Source organism: Palaemon carinicauda, chromosome 12 (assembly GCF_036898095.1).
Source record: "Palaemon carinicauda isolate YSFRI2023 chromosome 12, ASM3689809v2, whole genome shotgun sequence".
Lineage (NCBI taxonomy): Eukaryota > Metazoa > Arthropoda > Malacostraca > Decapoda > Palaemonidae > Palaemon > Palaemon carinicauda.
Genome location: NC_090736.1, coordinates 54,767,776 through 54,775,275, shown reverse-complemented (window position 1 = coordinate 54,775,275; position 7,500 = coordinate 54,767,776).

Sequence of the window (7,500 nt, the reverse complement as noted above, 5' to 3'; positions counted from 1 at the left end):
TAATGCACTCTTTGCCCACGTTAGAGATAAAAATCACTCTATTAATTGGTCAGGTGCAAAGAAATTGGTTCATTCAAATAACTTAGTAGAAAGAGACATCATAGAGTCCAGTTTCATAAAAGAAACCTTTGAAAACAACTTGAATATTGGTCATGGAATGTATAAACTCGACGCCTTTATATGTAAAGAGATTTGTAAACTATATAAAAAAAACATTAACCACTTAATGTAGAATTGAATGTATTGTGAATAATTAACGTCGGTGTTAAATTAATATTTAGACCTAAGCTACCATTCATTAAAGGAAACAATTATTTTATATAGTATGCATAAGTATATTGGCACTATATAGTGTTATGCTAGATATAAGTATTGATATATACATGATTATATGTTTATGATATTAATGTTGTATACATATAAATGTATATATGCCTAAGTATGTATGTGTATATATGTATATATGTATGTGTATATATATGTATATATGTATGTGTATGTATATGTATGTGTATGTGTAAGTATTTATGTATATGTATATGTATATGTATTTGTATCTGTATGTATGTATATATATGTATATGTGTATGTGTATGTATATGTATGTGTATGTGTGTATATATGTATATGTGTGTATATGTGTGTATGTTAGTATATATATATATATATATATATATATATATATATATATATATATATATATATATATATATATATATATATATATACTGTATATATATATATATATATATATATATATATATATATATATATATATATATATATATATATATATATATATATATATATATATATATATATATGTATATGTATGTATATATATATGTATATATGTGTATGTATATGTATTTTTGTGTATGTTTTGCTTATGTATTTATATAGATAAGGCTACCGCATTGATATATAAATAACTGTAATGAAAGTAAAATAAGAAGAAAACAAGAATATACCCGCCACTAGAAATGACCCTTTTTAGCAGGTGTCTAACGAGCTTGCGGACTCCTCCTCCTCACACCTGAGTCAAGCCCAGGTAGTGGGTAAGGGAGTGTCATTGTTCTCTAAATCTCTATATGTATGTTCGTACTTTTGCTTTCCCTATAAATTGTAAGAAACCTCTCTCAATAAATCAGTCCTCTGAGGAAGTATCACGAAACTAGTCAGGACTCAAGTGTATATTCTGTATTTTCATTTTCCCTGTGGTTCTTCTGCATATATATATATATATATATATATATATATATATATATATATATATATATATATATATATATATATTTTTGGGCTCAAGCCATGTCGTCCTGATGGAAGTTCCTATAGGGTAGCTTCCTAGGGTATATTACAACTACGGCGATATTCCCAGAGAATTTACCTTAAGGTACCAGAATTCTAACTCCTGGAGCGAGTATCCCTCGTGAAAGGGATATCGCGACATATCAGAGGACGTATTCAAGACACGTCACATGGCAATCTACGACCTGAACAGAGATTCGTCTCGTAGGAGGGAGATTGACGAGATACGAATTCGGGAAAGAAAAAGGGGAGCCGCTCCCAAGGCTTCCCTATCCCCCGATTCGTATGCGTGCCTGGCGCCAATCCTGGCGCCATCTGTATTCCTTTTTGCGTAGCTTAACAACTCGGTGTTTTTTCCTGTTTTTTTCGCAAATCTTGGATTTATTCAACTTTTCATGGCTTCTTCGTCTTCGTTGACCTCGGATAAGTTGAGTATAGTGTCTGTTATGTATAAATGTAGGCTCTTGGTAAAATTTTGAGTGATTAATAGGATTAATCTTTGATACAAGAGCCGTAGCCTACCAGAGGTGTCCTGGACACTGTCACTCGCTAGGTATAAATTAGTTAGTCAGAGTGACATGCCTGGTTGTTTTGCTTAATAAAATTTAGCTATTTAGCTTTACATAGGATTTCCTTTCGTGCTTAGTATTATTTGGCGAAGTATTCGCCATTCTGGCCTACGCTAGGCCATGTAGCCTAGTCGTTTGGTCCTAGTACTTAATGCATGATTATGGTTTTTCCGAGTGTAATTAAAATTTTATTGAAGCTTTAGGCTATATTTTATATATTATAGACTGTGTGGAATATTTCCAAGATTGTATACGTGAGAGTTTCGGTGAATTAGGTAATCGATTCTCTTGGTGCCTAGGCTAATTGCTTATGGAGCCTTAGTATACTTTATTATACTCCCCGGTTGCTTTCTTTTCTTCGGAAAAGGTATGCAATCCCTTTCCCTCTGTTTAAGCCTTGGGCTTATCCCTAAGTGGTTTTTTCCGAATTTATTTTCGATAAAACTATACTAGGGTGTTACTGTACCTTCCGGTTCCAGCAGAGTCTGGTTCAAAGAGGGACAGAACAACAGAGTTTTTAGTCTGAGTCCGTGTTGTTTGGCTTGGGGCAGAGTCTCCCTCGCTGACCTAACACTTTCAAAGGGAGCTTAGCTCCCTTAGGTCACTATCGAAGGTTTCTGTAGTTATGATTCCTTCTTCTGTGATCGACCAGACTAAGTCCTGTTGCTGTTCTCGGGGAGGATAAATCTTCCCTTGGGAGTAGCAACGCCTTCCTTGCTTTGGTGCTCTGGAAGCTGGCAGGTATTATACTACTGCGCTGGCCCTTTCCCTTAGATCTCCCTTAGGCTAAGACAAAGTTCTTGGCTGCGGGTGATCTGTCACTAAAGCAAGGTTGGCAGGACCCTCTTGTCCCTTCCCCCTCTATCTCCGTAATGGCCTAGCCATTACTGTACTGTACCTTGCCGGCCGGCAGAGCTGGCCGGCAGGGGTATTACTGTACCATATGTCCTTCTACTTCTGGACCTAGTATAGGTTGGGATTTGGATTGACTAAGCCCATTGCCGGCCGGCAGAGACGCTGGACGGCAAGGGTCTTATGTTTTCGAGTGCTGCCCGGACCTCTCTTGGTCCCTCATCCATGCCTGCCGGCAGAGCCGGACGGCATTGGTCAAGGAAGCCTGAATTAAGTTTCTCCCCTTCCTTATATGCACTCTTTCGGTTGCCGGGCTTGGGGGGTTGTGTACACTCTTATCCCGGCAACCATTCTATTTTCTTCTAGTGCTGTACCTGTCCCGGCTGCCGGCCTATGAGGCCGGCAGCCGGGCAGGTGTAGTCTTCTGGTTCTTTTGCTGCCGGCTGGCATCGGTCTTGTACCTTTGCCGGCCGGCTTATGTCAGTCCTTGTCTGCCGGTCACCAAGAGTGTGGCCGGCAGCTGGGTACTACCTTGTGTAGTTGCTGGCCGGCAATCATTGCCGGCCAACACTGGCTGTTGCTGGCCGGCAGCTGCTGCCGCCGGCACAGGCATTTGAACCAGAGGGCTGCCACCCTATAGCTGTTAAGTAGTATACTTTAAAGCTAATTGTGGTGTGTGCCGGCCGGCAAAGGCAGGCCGGCACACATTCTCCTATACTGTACTATTATTCTTCTGTATAGCATATACAGTAAGAAGAAAACTATAGTAAAAGTTTAGGTACAGCACTGTATCTTCTAACACTATTGTGTTTTCTTGCACAGCCCTTTGCTGTTGCCCTCAGACAGGAAGCAGAGTTCTTCCCCGTCTATTATCCAGGATTTTAAAATCATTGCCTAGGTGTGAGCTCCACCTGTTTCCTCTGGAAACCTTGCATTGGTTACTCTAGTAGAGATAAACCATTTTGATTTTATTATCTGGAAGGCTGCAGCAATGGGTTGTGAGGGAAACACAAGTGTGTGTCTTTCATTTATGAATTGTTATGCTATACTATGCATATCCAGTGATACATAGTTCACTTGATACTCATGGAAATTTCTTCTCTTTACAGGAGGACCCTCCGAAGTGCGGAAATGTTTTCTGCAATGTCCGCAGCAAGAACCTCTGCGGACATGAGTGTTGTAGGAGACACGCAGCATGCGCTGTCTCCAAGGATGATCTCCAGTATTGGGACCCTCAGGTATGTACTGTATGCACTAACCTGATTACTGAGGCTTTTGATTCCCCTAGAACGGCGGAATCAAGGGATATAGCTAGGGAAAAGCTTCGTACTTGGGTAAGGGGCTTCAAGAAGAACACCTCTGGCCCTTATCTTCCAAGTGAGAAGATGAGGGCGTATCTTTTTCCCCAGGCATCAGCTGAGGCAGTGATTCCCCAGCCTCAAGAGGAGATCCTTCAAGATCAAGTCCAGGTGGACGAGGAAGTCGCAGATGCGATGCAAGACATCCAGTTGTGTGACAGGATGTCTGACCTGGACGAACGTTTGGAAGAAGACCTCCTGGCAGAAGGTCAGGATCAAGTTCAAACCCCGGATGTCGTAGAGGATGAGGTCGACGAGGTGTCGGCTACTCCGGTTCAGATGCCGGAGCCTATCCCCTCAACATCGGCTGGCCTCCCAGTAGAACTGGGACAGGCCCTCTCTTCGATTGTTGGAATGATCCAACAAATGCAGAAGGAGAATCAGGAGAAGGCGGCTGCAATGGAACTGCGTATGCAGTCCCTGGCAGAAACACATGGGCCCCGGAAAAGGCTCAATGTGAAAGACCTTCCCATATGCTCAGATGCTAACCCATGGAGGTATGCTGAGCACATGCCGATGACGACTGGAAAGATCGTCATCTCGGATAAGCTAGGTTCAGTTCCCCTAGAGGAGGTAGAATTCTGGCCCAGCAAGGCATCATATCCGGACTGCTATGTCCGGCTGAGAAAAGAACCAGCTTCAAGGGAGGAGACAGAGCCGAAGGAGGTCATTATTATGGACCACGCTAAGGCTCAAGCCCTACTTTCATCCTCGATGAAAGAGAGGGGCTTCTCGAATTCGAAGGTAGCTGCATTGAGCAAGAAGCTCCCTTCGTTTGTGTCCTCTCCTGATAGAGCCTTCCCCTTTTTACAGAAAGGGTTTGCGGCTGTCCTGAAGGCAGTCAAGGCCGGCAAGCCTTGCCCCTCCCTGGAGGAGTGTAAACCCTTGTCGCTAGCCCTACCTATGGACCACAAAGACTGGAAGGATGTCCATCTGACATTCTCAGTGGGAAAGTTGGAGGCTGATATTGCCGGACGGCAATTCGGCGAGGACCTCCCCAAGCTGTCGGAATCTCTTTTACGAAGAGAGTTCGAGACAAAAGAAAGACTGGCTGCCTCAATGTCTCATCAGACTACTCTCGAGACGATGGCAAGTGACCCCAAGGTCCATGAAATGTTCATGGTAGTGGCTAAGTCTCACTTAGCCACAGTGAAGAAGGACCTTTATAGCTTCGTCAAGGCAAGGAGAGCTTGCAGGGAGTTCGTGTTCACCGGGGCTTCGGTGAGACACGAGCCAAGGAAGTTAATCTCCTCCAACATTTGGGGAAAAGACCTTTTCCCTACCGATGTGGTCAAAGAGGTTGTTGATAAGGCCGCCGTGGAGAATAGAAATCTTCTCCAGAAGTGGGGCCTGGCTATCAAAAGAAAATCTTCCCCGGATGAGGGTCCTCAACCAAAGAGGAAGAATATGAAGACTAGGCTACCATCTCGGCCAGCCAAGCCTTATAGACAGCAACAGCAACTGCAATTGCCTTTGCCTCCAGTGCCCCAGATGGTGGCACAAACCCCGACTGCCTTTCAGTGGGTACCCCAGGCTGTGCCAGGTCAGTCAACCACATTCACCCCAACGTTCGAAGGACAGTCTTCTTCCTTTCGTGCAAAACCTAGAGGAGCAGCCAGAGGCTCGTCTAGGCGCCCCTCAAGGGGAAGGGGATTCAGAGGTGGTCGTGGTCAGGGAGGCAAGACCTCAGGACGGCAGTCCAAGTGAATTGATACCGGTAGGAGGGAGACTGATGAAATTTTGGGATCGCTGGACCTTCGATCCCTGGGCCCAAAGCCTACTCAAGAATGGACTGGGTTGGAGCTGGTACAGCACTCCACCCCCATGCCTTCGGTTTTTCCAACACTCCACCCCCATTTTGGAGGAGTACGTTCAAGAACTGTTGGAGAAAAATGTGATCCGAAAGGTGAAGTCCATCAAATTCCAAGGGAGGCTGTTTTGTGTTCCCAAGAAAGACTCGGAAAAGCTCAGAGTCATTCTGGACTTGTCACCACTCAACAAGTTCATAGTGAATTGCAAATTCAAGATGCTAACACTGCAACACATAAGGACCTTACTGCCCAAGAGGGCATACTCAGTCTCTATAGACTTGTCAGACGCCTATTGGCACATTCCAATCAGCCGTCGACTCTCCCCCTACCTAGGGTTCAGGCTACAACGGAAACTGTACGCCTTCAGAGCCATGCCATTCGGGCTAAACATAGCCCCAAGGATTTTCACGAAGCTTGCGAGCGCAGCTCTCAAACAATTACGCCTAAAGGGAATTCAGGTAGTAGCCTACCTGGACGACTGGCTGGTGTGGGCAGCATCCGAGACCGAATGCTTGCAAGCTTCCAGTCAGGTGATCCAGTTCCTAGAGTACCTAGGCTTCAAGATCAACAAGAAAAAGTCTCGACTTTCTCCATCCCAAAAGTTCCAGTGGCTGGGAATCCACTGGGACCTTTTGTCACACAGTTTCTCCATCCCAATGAAGAAAAGGAAGGAGATAGCGGGCTCTGTCAAGAGACTTCTAGATTCCGAAAGGATATCAAGACGCGAACAGGAGAGGGTACTAGGCTCTCTCCAGTTTGCTTCAGTGACAGACCCAGTGCTAAGAGCACAGCTAAAGGATGCAACCGGAGTTTGGAGAAGGTATGCATCAAACGCGCGAAGAGACCTGAGAAGACCAGTGCCGCCTCGGCTACGTACTCTTCTCAGACCTTGGTCCCAAGCCAGACATCTAAAGAAGTCTGTTCTTCTTCAGCCACCTCCCCCGTCGATGACGATTCACTCAGACGCCTCAAAGGAGGGATGGGGAGGTCACTCTCATCGGAAAAAAGTCCAGGGGACTTGGTCCAAGCTATTCAGGACCTTTCATATAAACTTTTTAGAAGCTATGGCAGTGCTCCTTACCTTAAAGAAAGTCTCCCCGCGTCACTCGATCCACATAAGATTGCTGACAGACAGCGAGGTGGTTGTGAGATGCTTGAATCGACAAGGGTCGAGGTCACCACCTCTCAACCAAGTGATGTTAGCCATTTTCCGATTGGCGGAAAAGAAGAAGTGGTACCTGTCGGCAGTTCACCTTCAAGGAGTCCGCAATGTGACAGCGGACGCTCTATCCAGGTTCACACCGATAGAGTCGGAATGGTCCTTAGACGCAGGATCATTTTCCTTCATTCTGAATCAAGTCCCAGAACTGCAAATAGACCTCTTTGCGACGAAAGACAACAAGAAGTTGCCCCTGTACGTGTCCCCGTACGAGGACCCCTTAGCGGAAGCAGTGGACGCAATGTCCCTCGACTGGAACAGATGGTCCAGGATTTATCTGTTCCCTCCTCACAACCTTCTGTTGAGGGTCCTCAACAAACTGAGATCCTTCAAGGGGGTAGCGGCAATAGTGGCCCACAAGTGGGCGAACAGCATGTGGT